Raw genomic sequence first — 17,829 nt, 5'->3', positions numbered from 1 at the left:
AATCCACATCAAGTGCCCCTGGTATTCATTCATGGAGCATCCCGTACTAGCCCCATCACCGCCATGACAGCAGCATCTCATCATTGTGCATCCGCCTAACTGCCTATCTGCTCCCACTAGACCAAATCTTATCCCTGCCAACTATTCATCCATTCATCTGCCAGTGAGTGTCTGTCCAGTGTTCAGGGTAGTCGTAATCCAAGCGGGGTCCCCACAAGGCAGCACCGGCATCACCTTACAGCTTTCTGTAAATGCCCATTCTCAGGCCCCACCTCAAACCGAAGGAAGGAGACGCTGTGGGGGAGGGGTCACTGTAGTCTGTGGCATAACAAGCCGTCCAGGTGAGTCTGATGGGGACCAAAAGATTGAAAGTCTGGGGTGACCATATAAACATTCATCCAAATCGGTAAACTTTTGAGGGAAAAAAGGGACATCCGTGACAATTACACCTGGAAAACAGGACTGGGACTGTCCCAGGGAAACTAGGATGCTGACCATGTGTTCCCGTCCCTATGCTGCCTTAGGGAGGTGACCTAAGCGATCACCATGGGGTGACCACTTAAAAGGGATACAAAATGCGCCCATCTTATTTTAAATCCCCTTCTCCAGTGGATCATGCTGGCGAAGCGCTGTGTACGTGACCGACTTAAACACAGCAGAGCCCCCATCCACGAGTTCCTCCTGTACCCGACTATAAAGTAAATACAAGCAAAGCTGAATTAACCAAAAAATAAACAAAATGGAGAGCGGGGCAAGAGGACGCACCTAAATATTTTTCACCGTGCTTCACAGAATGGCGCCATGTGAGGGGAGAGGCCTAAACCTTGAGTTCAAAGAGAGATTTGTGTTCTAAAACCAGCACTGCGTCCAAAGCCACGGCATGATCTCGGGCAAGGCATTCCCCGCTCCAGCCTGTTTCGCGATCTGAAGTGAAGCGTGGCCATCTTGCGTGAGCAAGAAAATAAATGACAGTATTAGATTATGACCCATAGAATAAAAGAAATATCCGTGAGTTCGTACTAATATAAATACATGACTGAATAAACACATAACGGGGGAAAAGGGGCAGATCTTCTTTACAGAAGAATTCCAATTAATAAAAGCAGAGGGAAAGAGGGAAAGAGAAAATCTTCATTAGAACACCACAGTAATCATTGCTGCAGGCAACGTTCACCGATGGATGCTGACATTGGCGGGTGAAACATTTAAGAGCAATGGGATATTTGCGCAGCCTCAAAGCATCTCCTCCCAAATTGAGTCACGACTGTGGTGACTGTCCCATGGGCCCAGCAATTCTGCCAATAGCTGGCCTGGCCACCCACACGAACGGAGCTCAATGGACTCACACTCTCACGGCTTTCTCGCTACAGGCTTTTTGAGAAGATGGCTTCTTAACAACTCAGGAGCCTGATAGCGTGGCAGTTGACAAAACCTCAAAGTAAGAATAAGACATAGCTTGCTTGTACAGAACGGCCCTGCAAAACGCAGGAGGAAATATTATTAGTAGTAATAAACATGTAGGAGAGGCTGCCCGTTACAATGCTGCCTTGCAGCGGAGCCAATCTCTAAAGCACAGACGAATGGAGACCCACGCACATGCCACACACATTTATGCCCATAATGAGGATTCTGCTGGTCCAAGCGGAAGAGACCAAAACAAAGAGAGGACGGAAGCCCGCAACCCGCTTGTTTTCTTAGGGCATCCAATCATCTCCCATACGGGATGCTTTTAAGAGACAGCCATGAGTGTAAGAAGTCACGTGGGTCATTCAAACGGTGAATCCCAAAACCACTTTTAAAAAGTAATTAAGGAAAGGCCTGGCTTATATTTAGACCCGGTGAGCATTTTGTTCAGGGAAAGTGGAACCATGGAACCAATTCGGGCAAGCCAGGAAATGCCTCCTGAAAGACAGCGCCTCATGCAGAGGGTGGCCCTGGGAGGGTCCCTGCTTAGTGACCATCCGTTCCAAGTTCGAGAATGACCACCTCACCTCAGACTGTGGCCGATCACCGGCTTTAACTGAACTGACCTTTTGGATGTTTTCCGTCTTTCCAGCTCCTTCCCATGGGAGGTAATTAGATGTTGTGGCTAAAAAGACTTCTGCCTTCATGGACACGGAGGGACAAAAATAAATAAGCGACAGGGATGGTGGCAGCCAAGGGTCCGAACACCTACTTTGACCCTGTCACAAAAAAAAGGCCTGCTGCCTTCCTCGTGCTCTAGCCTAGGAAATCCAGAGTGGGAGGCACGAGGCAGCTTGCCCATGGTCGCGGGGTAGCTGTTTGTGTGGTTCCAGAGCGTGAAAAGTTGTCAGGACGGTGTCAGGAGACCACGTGCTAACTGGCACAGACATGTCCAAGGCCAGGCGGCCAGGTTCGGGCCTGGGAGGCCTCAGAGGCAGAGATGCCATTACAGCTCTCCCCCTGGTGGTCCACCGTGTGATGTGGGGGACCAAGCTCCACTTCCACGTGTGGCCTTGCTGGTGAGGAAGATGAGTGACCCCAAAGATCACGCGCAGCCAGTGCCCCTTAACTTTCCGTCCATTCCTTTAACAAATACGCACCCAGCTTCTACTCAGGGCCAGGCTCTAGCCCACCTCGAGAAACATGCAAAAATGTGACAAGAAATATCGATCCCACTTGCTTTGGGCCTCGGACTGCCCTTCAGCCTGGGGGCACGTGTGTGCACGGATGGATGTGCAGGAGACGTTAATCTGTATCCTTTACCCAACTGGACCTCGACGTGTGTGGTAACAATTATATATGCACCAGGCCTGCACTAATGGGTTTGAAAATGCATCCATTCGGCGCCAGGCCACCCTCGGTGAGCTAAGGTGTGGGTTCTGGGTGGCAAACTTCCTTAAGAGGTCAAGGATCGGGCATGGAAGTTGACCTCCTCGTCCATCTGCAGGAGAAACTGCGCTAAGTGCTGCTAGGGAAACCGTGATTTCCTGAGGGCTGCAGGACCCAGGACTGCGTCTTTAAGAACCTTCTCCTTTGCCAAAAAGTAGACTTCGCTCAGCTTGACCGAGCGGAACGGTTTTTGGTTTTTTTGAGTCAACTGAAACCACCCACGGGGCAAGCTTCCTGACGCTGCAGAAGACATCTATGAGTCCCACAGGCAGCGTTCGCCTCTCCACATAAATGCAGAAGTGGGAGACTATGCCCGACAGGGCCAGGACTAGCACACTGCCGCTGTGTAACCGACTCCGCAAAGCCCTGGTCAGCCGTGACCGGAGACGTATGTAAAGATGGTGGGCACGTACTGGGCACAGGGCACAACGCGAGACGTTCCTTTTCAAAAGACGTGTGCCAAGCAGAGGTTAGTTTTCCTTTCGCAGCAAAGCATTTGCACGGGAGAAGCCCACGCTGTAATACAGAAAGGTTCAAGGAGAATGTAAATGGGAGACCCGTGTTCTCCCACGTGCTATCACTCCCCCGGTGATTTAGGCCCCCTAAGCCTCAGTTCACTCATCTGTAACATGAGGGTACAGACTGCCTGTCCTGTGTACCTACTGAGCATGAAAAGAGCTCCGTGAAGCTCTCTCTGTGACGCACAGAACAGAACCACATCTGCTGTAATGTGGTCTGTTTAAAATTAACCTGCTGTGGTCCAGCCCTGAGCACAGACACCGGCGTAATGGTAATAATATGACATGCCGGACTGATTAAAATTTCAACCGTGCCATCCACCCCTATCTCCTTGGAAAGTTAATGAATTAATGAATCTTTAAAGGACAGTCAGGGAGGCCTTAAAAAGACGACGCCTTTTTGAGGAAGGAGAGAAAGTGGCGGATTACAACTTAATGGCTTCGGAATAATGGTAATTTCCCTATTTTCTTCACTTGCCTTAGCTCGGCTAATGGCTTCATTAACGGCCACACTCCCCAGCGAATAATAGAAGCCCTTGTCACATCCATCATAGTCACGTCACAATAAAACCAGTTAAATACAATCCGTGCCAGTCAGCACGAGGAATCCGAATTAGGCAAACAACTCACACGAAAGCTCGTATGTTAAATTCCCATTAACAGCAAGCAGGCAACAGGCTCCCGGCTAGGGAGACGTTAAGGGTGTTGGACAGCAACAACCCAAAAGCTGTGAGGATGAGCCACTCTTCAGCACAAGTGGAACCACACTGTCTTTTTATTTCCTTTATTCCGGTTTGATCAAAGTAGCATATTTTCTCACAATTAGCACAACCGTGTCAAATCTGCGATGTCGTATCATAATCTGAAATGTCACTTCGTGAAAACCAGGCTGTCTGAATGACTGAGTTCTTTCTTTTCAAAAGCATGTGGCACAGCTGTAAGATCTTCGATTCGTAGACCTTGTCTTTTCCACCCGTCTCGGCTTTTGTAAAGGATGCCAGCGATCTGTACCGGCCAAAGTACCGGCTACGGCCGCTTTCCCAGCTTGACACTGGCTCTGGGAGTTCCAGAGGCGTCTCGTTGCAGGGATTTTGCGTGGCTTACGAGGAAGCGGCTTCTCGTCACGCACAAGCCACTCCCAGAAGTCAGGGTGTTAGAGAAACTGCGTTCACTCACTTGGGGCCACGAGGGCACCGGGAAGGGTCCCGAAGCAATAACTAAGTGAATGGGACCCCGGTAGCCTAAGACCAGCGTCGTTTACTCCCAGGAAGTGGTGTCCGCTCCAGGGGAGGCCACGCTGGTGTGAATTACGCCAAAGGACAGTCTCCGTTGTGGGGAGGATACACTTAGCCTCTGTGACTGCACTGGCTTTTCTCTGTTCTAGTTTGCTCCCGTGTTACACGACGCAGTGTGATGGGATTCGTTTTAGATTCAGAAAAAATGGGGTGGGGTGGAAAGTCAATCTTTCGCCGGTCAGTGACGGTCTTTGTTCCTGCTGATACTATTATCTCCGGCCCCACCCCGCCCCTGGCCCACGGCTCGCTGCAGATAACGATTTGTCCCTTTAATTTAAGAATGCAGAAGGTTTCCAGTGTTTCCTTCTGGCGATGTAAATATGAACCAGCTGGACGTGGTAAGGTTTTAGGTATTTCATTTTCGTCCTCATCTTGAAATACTGTTTATATTTAACATTTCTCTTTATTAGCAAATGTAATATATAAACCTCTCTTCCATTCTCTTGAGCAACCCCAGATTAACAAAAGTGCACATATTTTCAGCAGATGCCTTACAGTTATTTCTAATTGGAACAAGCTGGTGTTTCGGGCTATAAGAAAAGAAACGACGTCTTATATCTAGCAGCTCAGATCAGGTCCTTTTAAACGAGCCGCAGTTTCAGACATAATCTAACAAAGTGACGTGGGGCATTTAACTTCCAGAGACGCTGGGGGTGGGCGATGACGCAAGGGCTTTCCGTCCACGTTGAGCCCCATCGAAACAATCGAAGTAATACACGGCTCCCCTGCATTGAACGGCTAATCAATGCCAGGTATTAGACTTTGTCTGAGTAATGAGTATTATTCTCCCCCATTTCACAGATGAGGAACTGGGAGGCAGTAGGGCCTAAGGGTAAGAGCTGGCTTCCGAGCCCAACCCAGTCTCTGTAGCTGTGTGATGCTGAGCAGGTCAAGAACCTTCTCTAGTTGTCATCTGTTAAAATGAGGGAGGGGGGATCATTCCGACCTTCAGGGCAGTACAGAGAGTTAAAAAAATAAAAAACAGATATGAAAGTACAAGGTACGTAATAAGGCCTAATAAATTACATTGTTTTGTCTGCCTATAACTCTCTTAAGACTAAATTTAGAGGTTACCCAGAGTTTAAGAAAAAATACAACTGTGTAATGCATCACATGCTTACTGGGGGATTAAAAACAATTTCTAGTTAGCAGAGCCTGTCTGTTTTTCTGCGTGGAGCCACAAAGGCACAAAGGTTCTGCTTAGCCGAGAACATGTCAAGGAAGGACCATCGAGGGACACAGACAACAGAGGACAGGTACTTTAAATAGCAAATGAAAGTCTTTAGCGTGGAGGAGATCTCTCTGAGGCTCAGTTGTTTCATCTTTAAAATGGGAATTGTCTTCTCTCAGTAAGTTGTTTTTTTGTTTTTTGTTTTTTTTTTTTCCTATCTTTCTCCATAAGCTCTTGTCAGGACTAAATGAGAGAAGACACGCAGAGCACTTGGCACGACACGTTGAACAAACCAAGAATCCGTAAGGGGTAGCCATTCGGGAATCGAAGCCTTGTCTTCTTTCTGGTTGCTGTTCTTGAAGGATCAGATGGTGGTGGTGAGCACGACAGTGGGCTTCGACAGTCAGGTAGACTCGGCCACTGCCTCTCCAGATCAACTGAGTTGCAATCTGCATCGTAACACAATAAAGTTGGAGAAGCACGCCTCTAGTAAGGTGCCCTTCAACTTGGCTATGCCAAGCGTGGTCTGGGAACCAGCAGCGTGGGCGTCAGCTAGAAGCCGGTTAAAAAAGGCAGCTTCTGGGGCCCCAGGCTGGACCCATTTATTTGAGCCTCCAGGGCTGAGCCTGGCAATCTGCATGTTTCTGGCTGTGCATTGACTGTATTCGTCACAGTGCCTTCCACGCGGTAGGCATCAATACACGACCCCATTACATCTGCTTGGATTAAGTCCTTGATAAACAGCTCCTACATTAGAAAGGGTAGTTGTTTGTTTGTTTTTTAATTTAGTCAAATATCCGTCGGTGTTTCTGTTGTAGACTTTGACAGTGTGGGGGAAGGTTGGTCTAATCTCACTGGAGGCCACCTTTGTGCCGAGGAGAAAGATGACCCGTGTCTGGGTCTATTTCTTAACTTGCTTCACTACAAACTGCCTCCTACCCCCGCACGCCCGGTGTGGCATCGCAAGGACACAGCTATCAGAGCTGGCCCCGCTGAAAATGCCTCATTTCCTACCATTAGATGGGAGAGCTGTTTAATCTCGATGCTACTGATGGAGCCACTTCCGCTTCCCCCCCCCCCCGCCCCCAGCCTCTCCCTCTTTCCCCTCTGCTCTCAGAGCTGCCTCCCGAACAGGCAAAGCCTCTCTACCTGCAGCTGTCAGCTAAGCAGTGGGGAGGAGATGCAGGGCGCTGGCTACCAGGCCACCAACAGTGAACGGGCCTCAGTGAAAGCTCCCGGAAACAAACAAAAGCCTGCCTTGCCTGTTACTTTCCCTACAGAGCCACGGCAGGATCCAAGGGGCTGCCATTACATAAGCGCTCGCTGGAAGGAAGGACACCTTGGACAAATCAAAAATTCGAAATGCATTTCTCCTCCTCTCCTTTCCAATCCCACACTACCATCGCAGGGCAGGCTCGCATCAACTTACACCCGGACCATGTAAATAGTCTCGGAAAGCCCTGTCCCTGATCTCTTGTCACCCAGCACATGGCAGTCCAGTCACTCTCTGTGCCTGTTGATATGTACCTCTCACCTAAGCAGCGTTTGCCCTGGGACTTGACCCATGTTCACCAAACCTCTTCTTTGACAGCTGTTGTCATGTGTACATGACAGGATATTAAGAAACCTTTTCAGTTCCATGATTATCTTTGGAGACACACAGGCACCTCATCTTTCAGAATATACTTGGAGTAAGGTGAAATTCATGTGTGACCTTTGTCAATCTGAAAGTTGGGAGAGGGGTTCAAAACCCTAATCGTGATTTCCTCGCAGCTGCATTGAGAATCATGACAGGGGCGCCTGGGTGGCTCAGTTGGTTAAGTGTCTGACGTCAGCTCAGGTCGTGATCTCACAGTTCACAACTTCAAGCCCCGTGACGGGCTCTGGGCTGACAGCTCGGGGAGCCTGGAGCCTGCTTTGGATTCTGTCTCCCTCTCTCTCTGCCCCTCCCCTGCGCTCGTGCGTGCGCACTCTCTCTCTCTCTCAAAAATAAATAAACATTAAAAAAAGAATCATGAAACATCAGGACATGGACTTTGCATTTCAACAATAGGAGGTACTTCCCCCTAATGTTTAAATAATTCACTGTTTTTGTACTTTACATTAAATTTGCTCACAAATCTTAACCAAAGTGTTTTGTACACTGATATCGCGCATTAATGGTGTTTGCATTTGCATGGTTTTCCATCATTTGACCATCACAGAAGCTCGTGGTGTTAACAGGGCAGAGGTTACCATGTGCACTTCACGGCTGGGGAAACTTCATTCTTTACTCTATGGCCTGTCCGAGGTCACACAGCTTTTAAAAGGGGCAGAACCCAGGCGTGAACGCAGTCTTCTCACTGTGGATCCAGGGCTAGAGCCATGCCTCCGGGTCACTGCTGACCCGACTGCTGATGTGGCACTATATTAAGATGCTATTTAGTAAAACAATTTCGTTTCAGTTCTGCCAAATCTACTTCTCATCGTCAAAGTGGACATAAATGTATGAAAATATTTCTATTAATATAGTTTCTGTAGGGGCGCCTGGGTGGCTCCGTCGGTTGAGCGTCCGACTTCGGCTCAGGTCATGATCTCAGTCTGCGAGTTCAAGCCCCGCGTCGGGCTCTGTGCTGACAGCTCGGAGCCTGGAGCCTGCTTTGGATTCTGTGTCTCCCTCTCTCCCTGCCCCTCCCCTGCTCATACTCTCTCGCTCTCCCAAAAATAAATAAACATTAAATTTTTTTTTAAAAAGAGAGCTTCTTTATTTCTTCTGACCGTCTGACCTCCCCCTGCCATCCCCTGCCAAAGAAAAGTTGATTTCTCATCTGCATCTCTGTCTAAAACATCTCAACACCTGGCCAGTGTGCAGCCCTTCCGAGTCCAGCCTCCCTCGGCTGCTCCAGCAATCGCTCCCCAGAGGGGGCTGGGAGATGTTTTCAACTAAGTTCGCCAGACAGACACATGCCATTTTACTCTTTAAATGGCACCAAACACAGAATTCCCAAAGTGTACTTGCTGTCTGAACTTGCCTTTTCTCAACAAAGTTTCCAGTTTAATTAAAATTTTCTTTAATTAAAATGCAAATATTCTAGGACTTGAACAATAAATTGTTTGCACCAGACCGAGTAACAGCCCTCAAAGGCTTTGGGGGAAAAAAAAATAGTTTCGACTGCAAGCTATAGATTCAGATTTCACCGCTCACAGAGATGGGTAAAGATCTTTGATTTTCCTATTGGCTTAATCGGTTTTCAACAAAAGTGCAGATATCAAAATGGGTGTCTAGGATTCACATACAGAGACGACAAGTCCCAAAGTTCATGACCGCTAAGTATCCTATGAAGCTATTTTTTATTAGTCTCTTCACAAAGTTTTGACACGGGTAGTCAAAAATGCTTTCAGCTTGGGAACGAACGATCACTAGAAATCTGCATTAGTTTCTTCAGGAAAACACCCGGAGAGAAGTTCCAGCAAGTCTCTCTCCCTGGCAGCCTTCCCGGGAGGCCGGGGCCTCTACTCGCACGGTCAGTTCCACTGGGCAGCCCTCGACGCCGCCTCAGTGATGCCGACGGCACTGCGCGAGGCACCAGGGGAAGGGACAGTGAGTCCCCGCGGGCTGGCACCCCAGCCCCCCCCCCCCGGCTCCCAACACTGCGGGCCAAGCGTCCAGGCACAAGAAGGCAGCCCCCTGACGGAAGGCAGGTGCTGAGGAGCGTCCATGGGAGGTGACTCCAGGGACCGCATTTAGGGTCCTCACGGATGGTAAAATTTGTCAAGGGCAAAATGTGGGCATGCGAATGGGGGGCGGGGGGGAGTACTCCAGGCACAGGGAACAGTCTGCAGCAGGGGCCTAGCAATTTCTCACCGCCGTGGCCACACATCAGCATCACGCAGGGGAGCTTATGTAACGTGCTAGCAAAGCGGACGCCGCCGGCCAGGGAGCAGAACCAGGCGGTGACGGGCGTGGGCAGTGCAGCCAGCAGCCACGAGCAGAGTGGGTGGCCCCCCAGTCTACACCATCGCACACTGGAGGAGCAAGAATAGAGAAATGCTCGCTGAAACAGGGGCGCCTGGGTGGCTCAGTCGGTTGAGCGTCCGACTCCGGCTCAGGTCATGGATCTCAGGGTTTGTGAGTTCGGGCCCCGCGTCGGGCTCTGTGCCAACAGCTCGGAGCCTGGAGCCTGTTTCGGATTCTGTGTCTCCCTCTCTCTCTGACCCTCCCCCATTCATGCTCTGTCTCTCTCTGTCTCAAAAAAATAAACGTTAAAAAAAATTAAAAAAAAAATGTTCACCGAAAGATGAAGGAAAAGAATAAAAATATTTCTTGCTATAACCATATGCTCAGGGGTCTGAGCAGCTCTTTTTCTTTTTAAGTTTATTTATTTTGAGAGAGAGAGAGAGAGCACGGGGAGGCACTGAGAGAGAGAGAGAGAGAGAGAGAGAGAGAGAGAGAGAGAATCCCAAGCAGGCTCCGCACTGTCAGCATGGAGCCCGATGCGGGCTCGAACTCCCAAACCATGAGATCACGACCAGAGCCGAGATCAAGAGTCGGACACTTAACCGACTGAGCCACCCAGGTGCCCCCTGAGCAGGATTTAATTAGAGACTCAGGAGGTGAGGGCGGCTCTGCCTTCCTGGAGATCTTTCCCCGCTGGAGTCAGGGGACAAGGTGGGAAAGGGAGGAGCACACCTGTGAGGAAGGCAGCTACATCTACAGGTACAACTACACGTTAAATTTGAGTTTCACATAAATGACGAATTATTATTTGGGTAGAATTATGACCCCTGCAATATTTGGGTCATACTTATACTTCAAAATTTCAACGTGTGAAGAAAGAAAACAATGGAGGTAGATCATTTTAAGGGAGGTTTTAAATGCCAGCCTTGGGAGTCACGTGGATGAAAGGTACCGTGTGAGGGGCACAGCCAGCGGTATGGCAACGTCGTATGGCAACCGATGGTAACTGCACTTGTGAGGCCAGCTGAACGTACAGATTCAGCTTAACGTACAGAGTTCTCGAATCGCTACATTAGACACCTGAAACTAATGTAACATCGTGTATTAACTATACTTCAATCAATCAGTCAAATCAATCAATGCCAGTCTCGGGAATCTGAACTTAATTCCCAATAATCAAAACCGTATCTTTGTAAGAATAACCACAATGAAGGTGGTGGCAGCGACGAGTACTAAGTATCATGGGCCAAGTCCTTGTGTGGATTACGTCGCGATCAGGTACCCAATGACTCAGGTACTGTGAGTATCTCTGTTGTACACATGAGAAAACTAAGGCACCAAGACTTTAAGTAGCTTTGCCAAGGTCACCCGGCTAGCAACTAAAAAGGTTGGCACCCCAATCCTTGTCCTCTTGGCCACAAAACTACACCTTTCAGCACTTCCCTACATATCTCAGGATGTCATTTGTGGGGCCATCCTGTTCTACTGAGTAAGCAGGTCACCAGATTGGATCCGTGATTTAGAAACAGAACGGCTCTCTGTTGGCAAGTCTGGGGTAGCCTAGACAGTTCAATAAAGTTTGAAGCATCTAAATGTCGGCAGGTAGGCAATGAACACGAAAACAAATAAAACTTTATCAGGCATCTTCTGGTACCTGCCCAATGGGCATGGTTCCTATTTTGTCAACATTAATACAGAGGGCCCCCAGAGGGGGACTGCTGTCTGGTATTAGGGTGTGAGCTGAAACCAACACGTGATGCTGACTTTTAAATTACCTGGCTCTTCTGACTAAGTGATAATCCCTGCCGTTTATACATCCGTTCAGGTCTCTCCACGGCAGCCACAGATCAGGGCACTCGAGCACGGAGTCTGAATATGCCTAAAGCCACGAAGCTGGTCCCGAACAGAGGTCTCTGGACGCTTGGCTCAGTGCTGGCCCGCCGCCGTACCGCCCAGTGATCCCAGCTGAGAGACGCAACAAAGTTTTGACTCACGTGGCAATGCACAGCTTCACCTCTTTTGCTGGAAGCAGAGTTCTATTCAAATCCTTTGACTCTACATGATTTAGTGAGCTAGTGTGAATGAAACGTTCACAGTAGAGACCTTGCTCTAAAACCTTGTTTCCCCCAATGGATTTCGCCAGGGAAATGGAAAATCTGGCAAAAGTAACAGGGATTACAACTAAGTCTGGTTTGTAAAGGGAAACCAAAGGACTTAGTGAGCTGTATTTCAAGCCATAAAGTTTAAGCTGAAAAAGTCCTTGAGGAGATTTATCATTCGTTATTAAAATATCAGGTAACAAAAACTGGAGTTAATGATTTACTCCATGAATTTTTCAGAATTCTGATATATTTCAAGCCAATGAAAACTGATGAAAATTGGTTGGGAGGTTATGGAAAACACATTTATGGAGCTGGTAAAACTAATCAATTTCTAGATTCGTCTGACTAAACTTATTAGAATAATGGCATAAATATGACCTCAGTAGACATTCGGTAACATATTCCCTTTATTTTGTTTAAACTCTCAGGAAGACACTTGCATGGATCTAAAGTTCCCCGATTCATTGCCGGTTAGAGAAACTAAAATGAAATAAATTAGCAAAGGCTGACACGATCTGCTCATCACCACAAGGCCATGTTTCAACGTTAAAGCCAGTACTGCACTTGCAAATCGTAATTTACACACTCCTTCACACGATCATTTTGGAGGAGAGGAAGGATTTATTTTCCTCTGGCAATTATTGTATCAACGTGTTTAACCTTTACGTTGGAAAACCCAATCTGAATCCCAAAGACAGAACGATGTGTGGCCTCGAGTTCTGCTCAGTGGTAACAGAGGGTGACTGCCTTCCAGAGAGAGTTCCTGTCTTCCAGAGAGAGGGGCTAAGACGAGCCAGGCGGCCGACCCGCTCCCGAGACATGGACACTTAATAATTTAGTGTTTGGAGACAGTGCGAAGATGGCGTTCCACCAACTGCTAAGTACACACACACACACACACACACACACACACGTGCGCACATACATGGAAGCGTGCACGCACGCGTGCACACACCCAGGCACGCGATCTGGTTAGACCGTTTGTGCGTGTCTCAGGGATTCAGGGAGAAACCCCTGTGTGCCAGTGCAAAGCACACACAACTGGTTTGACCAGATCGGGGCTGAATTTCTCATCCATATACCAAGGAGGCATCTAAAATTACAATCACTCCCTGGGATTCTGTTCAAAAGACGGAGGGAGATGTTCTGACCTCTTGCTGTAGTCTCCTTCTTTCAAACATTCCTAACCCCATCTCTCCAAGTACTCTCCCTTTGTCTTATTTGTTTTCTTCTTTCTAAAACACCTTTCATAAGGAATGTCTATGTTAATGGACAGAAGCTCTATTTTTTTTTCTGACTGAACTGCCTATAAAGCCACTCCTTGACCATTCTTCCTGCGTGTGTGTGTTTTGGTTGTAGTGCATATGGTTAAATAAATCTTACTGAAATGCACAATAGTGTCATCTACAACCAATTACCATCAGCAATTGCTTTGTAAACACTCAACAATAAAACAATTTATTTTAGCGAACAGAGTCTATGTCAGTCCAACATTAAGTTAAAAAATAGCATGGAATCTACCTCAACCACAGTAGTGCTTAATTGCTACTCAATTTGCATAATTTATACAAATTAATGTAGACTCAATAATTAGCATTTTCATATGGTTTATTGGAATCTAAAAGGCATAACAGTATGGTCTGTTAGCAATCTGAACATGTTGAAACAATATGTTTTGTGAGTCACTGGCATCTTAAGTTAGCTTTGCACAAAATGAGAATCAGGAAAACGTACAAATGTCAATTTGTATGATCTGCCTTCGCTGTGTTACTAAATCTAGGTTTCAATGATGTACTTTTTGGTGATGTTGATGAACTGATTAAAAACCACCCCTGAAGAGCGTTAACAACACTTGAACAAATAAGACAGGCAGACGCTAGTCCAATATTTTGTTTTTTAAAAGGGCAATTCATGATCTCTCGTAAATACTTCTTCTTCCCACAAAGGTACGCAGCCGTCATTAAATAGACAAATAAATAAATAAATAAATAAATAAATAAATAAATAAATAAAAATAAAAGTTGAGGAAACTCAGCTGAGTTGTGTCGCTGTCAAAGCGAGCAAACATCTGATCCCCCGGTAATAAAAATACAAATATTTCCAACTTCTTGTGTAGACAGACACATGTCGTATGGCTCTAACATTTCCAAATTTAAAACTAATACATGGAACAGCACTAACCGCTCCACCAGTCCCCACATTTGTATATCGCTTCATAGCTCACAAGTGCTTTGGCCTACACTGCCCCCTAGGACCTTCACAACAGCCCCATCTCACAGATGGAAACACTGAGGCCCCTGGAGATCCCACGCTCCTCCCTCCCTCACGTGTTACCTATAGGAAGCGGTCCTCCGTAAATGAATACCTGTTCAGCAGACCCCTCAAGATGCTGACGAATAGTTTCTTTTCTATTTAAAGCCCAAGGTAAAGGACAGGTTGGAAACATGAGACTTGTATACCGTCGCTCCACGCAAGATACAGCAGGAAAACATTCAGCGTTCTGGAACACGACGGTTCATCTTATTTAGATCGGTACGAGGTTAAATTGCCTTCTTCGGTGAAGTTGAATATCCGGTCCTCCTAACAAACTCCGTGTTTTGTGAAGACTACTTCAGAAAGGGGACGGGGGCGGGGGGGGGGGGGGGGGGGCATCTGGCCTTCATCTCATCATCTCGCAAATGCATTTGAATGTTCTGTTCAGATTTTCACTACATTTTCATGTTTGCCGTAACCTTTCTGGTACACTTTTAATAAAGCCAGTCTGTGTTAATGAGAGAAGTTCTATTTTTCTGAATGAACTACCATTAAAGCCATTTTCCTGTGTGTGTGCCTATAAAAAAAAAGAAAACCCCAGGGCGAAGTTAATGTCTGTTTTCTATTTTTCCTCGTCATCGGTTCCCAGATTACTCAACCGGGCGCCTTGCAGACAGTAGGCACTCCAATATCTCCCAAGCGATTGAACAGACAAGGGCAGAAGGCTTTGAGCTTTAAATTCCCTGACGAAAGGAGTTCGAGCACCACACCCACTGGCATTCCTTGTCCTGGGCCCATCCGTTGTACGCAAGTTCCAATGTCCCTGTCACGAAGTATGGCACGAATTTGTTTCCCTGAATTCCGGGCTTCCGGTCTTAAAAATGTTGAGGCTCTCACACACCAAGCGTCCGTCGTCAGCACCTGCTGGCGGCACGGGGAAGTGCAGCTTAACTGTACTAGACATTGGCAAGCAGGCCAAAACACAAGGATTACGACCGGAGAAAGGGGATCTCAAGGCGTCCGGTTCTTTCTCGTGGAGGGCGGAAGACACGGGAGGGAGAGAAATACACGGCAATTACGAACGATCCGCGCAAATCACCCCGAGGCGACACTTGCCAAATCATCTGCCTTGGAAAATGTTTTCGGCTCAACCCAAGGGGAGATTTCTGGGCATTTTTATCAGGCGATCATATTTTTCATGGGAATGGTCCTGATATTTACTGAGCACTTATTACGTGCCCGGCATAAGGTTACTGGATAACAATAGCAAACCTGACCCCGGATGACCTGAGAGTAAGAATGATAACAGCAGCTAACATTTCTTGAGCGCTCGCTATGACTCAGGAACTGTTCTAGATCCTTTGCAATGTATATTAGATGTGTAAACTCATCTAATGCTCCCAAGGGCCCTGCGAGGGAGGCCCGGCTCTTTATGACATGCCAGGCACGCTTCTCAGCCCGTTTCCGTATCGACCTGTCCCACGGCCACAACCACCCGGTGAGATGGGCGCTAAAATGATGAGGAAGCAGCAGGCTGTTCCAAGACAGTCACCCACTTACGTCTCATTTCCAACACCAGAAGCAAAGAAAAATGTTCCAATTTTCTTCTTAATAATCTTTAAGACCACCTGGCAACACTTAGGAAAAGCTGGGTGGGTTTTCAAGATGCCTCATTCTTTGGTTTGGAAACCTGGTTGTGAGGGTGCTAGAAACTTCAAAGCGGGTTGCCATGTGGTGGGACCACTCCTGTCCGCACAATTCGTTCACCCTAACCTCGTTGGAGCACGTGTGCACATCAAAAGGTGGCTGTTCAAAAATCATTTCGCATCAGAGACAAGAGGATAAACACGCACCCAATTTATCACTTTTCAAGCTCGATTTTGATATGTTAACAACCATCAGTTAAACAAACGAATGATTAGGTCGAGAAGAAAAATGTCAACACAGCCAGTGGACTCGTGTACCGATCAGCCCGTGGCTGTGGCTGTGTTTCTCTGTGCCTTGGGTTTGCCTATAAAGGCCCCATTTCATAGGAACAGACAAGGGGCCCGGGAATGGGGCCCGAGAGATTCACCGGTCCCCCCTCGAGAAACCGAAGCCCAGAGCGGGGAGGTGACAGAACTTCCTCTCGCTGCCCGCGCCGGTGCTCGTTGGATGACAGCACACCGCCACGTGCCATCTTCAGTGAAATGGTGAAGATCACGGGGCCAGGCATGACAACCACGCCGCTCCCCCAACCCACCCAGGGCAGCGCTGGGCTAGCACGGATTTTGTCACGAATTAAGAGGCTGACAAAATGTCCTGGGCATGACCCTGGGGCTCACCTCCATTACCACCTTCGGAGTCGACAACGGGTCTACTTTTTTTCAGCGCTTTGTGTGGACATCTTGATGTTTTGTGAGATTTCAAGATGTAAAATCTGGGACAAAAGTGGTATCAATATAATTTTAGGTTATGACTCTCAACTTGATGAGCAGAAAAAGAAAACTGAAGAAGTTGCTAAGGCAAAGTTTTCAAAAGGATTTATCAACATTTGGTATTTTTCGCTGTAATTATCTGATGTGCTTAGGTATCTGACACCTGCCAACCCCACAAAAGTATTTTTTTTAAACAAGGAACCACTTGGGGTGCCTAGATGGCTCAGTCAGTTGAGCGTCCAACTCTTGATTTCAGTTCAGGGCACAATCCCAGGGTTGTGGGATCAAGCCATACATCAGGATCCGCATGGAGTGTGGAGCCTGCTTAGGATTCTCTCTCTCTCTCTCTCTCTCTCTCTCTCCCTCTGCCCCTCTTCCCTGTTCACACTCCTCTCTCTCTCTCTCTAAAATAAAAATAAATAAATTAGAAAAGGAGCCACTTGCACTCAACATGCTGGAGTTGAAGCAAATTCCATACCCAGCAAATTCCATACACAGGTATTCAGTAATTTTCTGAATGAAAACAACATCCATGTGGCTTTTTGAATACACTGGTTTAAGTGAATTGAGGGCCAATGGTTTCTTTTAGAAATATTCATCATTTTGGGGGCGCCTGGGTGGCTCAGTCGGTTAAGCGGCCGACTTCAGCTCGGGTCACGATCTCGCGGTCCGTGAGTTCGAGCCCCGCGTCGGGCTCTGGGCTGATGGCTCAGAGCCTGGAGCCTGCTTCCGATTCTGTGTCTCCCTCTCTCTCTGCCCCTCCCCCGTTCATGCTCTGTCTCTGTCTCAAAAATAAATAAAACGTTAAAAAAAATTAAAAAAAAAATTCATCATTTTGAACTATGATCACTACTTAGAAAAAAAAAACGAATTGCAATGAATCCAAAATGTTATTGGTGAGGCACTGCCCTCCCTCCCCAGTTCCAGAATCTTTCCTGATCCAGCTGATTTCCATATAATATCATGCCCAGCACCAATTTCCACTCTCTGTCTCCCAAGACTTTGTGACCAGAATTTTGTCTAAGGTCTAAGGCTGGGCAACGAGAACACCGTAAGGATTTCTCTAACAGATACGTGCACTTATACAACAAAAGACAGATAAACACAGAAAACATTTCCTTTGTCAAAAGTAGGAAGGGATGACTTAGGTTTACAAAGGAATTTGTCTCAACTCCCCCCCTTGTTTTTAAGATTTTATTTCTAAGTAATGTCTACACCCAACATGGGGCTCAAACGTACAACGCCAAGATCAAGAGCCGCGTGCTCCACCAACCAAACCAAGC

At 47.4% G+C, this 17,829-nt stretch overlaps 1 protein-coding gene and 1 long non-coding RNA gene across 11 annotated transcripts in view; one reads left to right on the top strand and one right to left on the bottom strand.

Moving 5' to 3' along the window:
* The window catches only part of AFF2 (AF4/FMR2 family member 2), a 455,939-nt gene that overhangs the window by 408,827 nt on the left and 29,283 nt on the right, over nt 1-17,829 (bottom strand). The gene's annotated exons all lie outside the window — the stretch shown is intronic.
* LOC123383474 lies at nt 5,545-6,592 on the top strand. Its single transcript, XR_006593228.1, has 2 exons — nt 5,545-5,922; nt 6,069-6,592. It is a non-coding gene; the product is annotated as an uncharacterized LOC123383474 (long non-coding RNA).

This window comes from Felis catus, chromosome X (genome assembly GCF_018350175.1).
Source record: "Felis catus isolate Fca126 chromosome X, F.catus_Fca126_mat1.0, whole genome shotgun sequence".
Taxonomy (NCBI): Eukaryota; Metazoa; Chordata; class Mammalia; order Carnivora; family Felidae; genus Felis; species Felis catus.
This window is presented reverse-complemented; position numbering and strand designations above follow the sequence as displayed.